Source organism: Austrofundulus limnaeus, unplaced genomic scaffold, assembly GCF_001266775.1.
Source record: "Austrofundulus limnaeus strain Quisiro unplaced genomic scaffold, Austrofundulus_limnaeus-1.0 Scaffold23, whole genome shotgun sequence".
Lineage (NCBI taxonomy): Eukaryota > Metazoa > Chordata > Actinopteri > Cyprinodontiformes > Rivulidae > Austrofundulus > Austrofundulus limnaeus.
In genome coordinates, this window is record NW_013952425.1 from 1,401,839 (window position 1) to 1,402,730 (window position 892).

Genomic DNA, 892 nt, shown 5'->3' on the forward strand with positions numbered 1-892 from the left:
ATATAAACATGCTTAGAGGTCTACAGCAGACTAGTTCTTTAGCCGATAGACACTATAATTCTTGCAGTTTGTTGAAATTGTTTCAAATCAGTATTAATAGGTCCTATTTATGACACTCCAGATAGTTTAAACAGACTATTTGTTTTGTTATCAAAAATAATTGAAAGCGCCACTAAAGGAAAACTACATTATCATTTACCATACAAAGAACAAATGTTTCCTTGGTTAAAATCTTTCCCAACACCACTGTAGCTTCTTTGCTTAGAAAGAATCATGATAGAGCAAGACAGAGTTAAAAAAAAGAAGAGGAAACCGTTCTGCTGTTATTTTGGCTGCCAAGGCAACAAATGGTTGGGCATGTGTGTAAATGGCTGCTGTGTAGCTGATTCTCAAAACCTTTGCATTTCAAGTCGGCACGTATTCATTGAAAAGAAAAAAAACAGTTTTCATGTGGGCAAGAGGTTGAAACATCAGAAACTTCAGTTTTTGTAGAAGTTGTGCAGACAGGGTCATAAAGTTAATGAAAATTTTAACACATTTTAGGGTTAAAAACAATAAATTTGGTGATAAGATACACAAATCATCACTGAAGGGTTTCTTTCTTTGTGGCTTTTTGAGTTCATGGGAGCGCAGATGAAGAGAAAGAAAATACTCGTTCTGTTATTCTGACGATTCTAAACTGTGTGCCATGCCCATTTTTTTTTCCTAACTGAGACACGATTGTTTACAACTTTACTTCAATAGCTTCATGGATGTGCATTCCAGGTGCTTTCTTTTCTCTTATTAATTAAAGCAGAGTTTTATTTTACAGTATGTTTGTCATAAGTCTCAGAACATGCTTATTTTCTCATCTGTTTTTATTTTCTTTTAAATTCCAAATACATGATAAGGA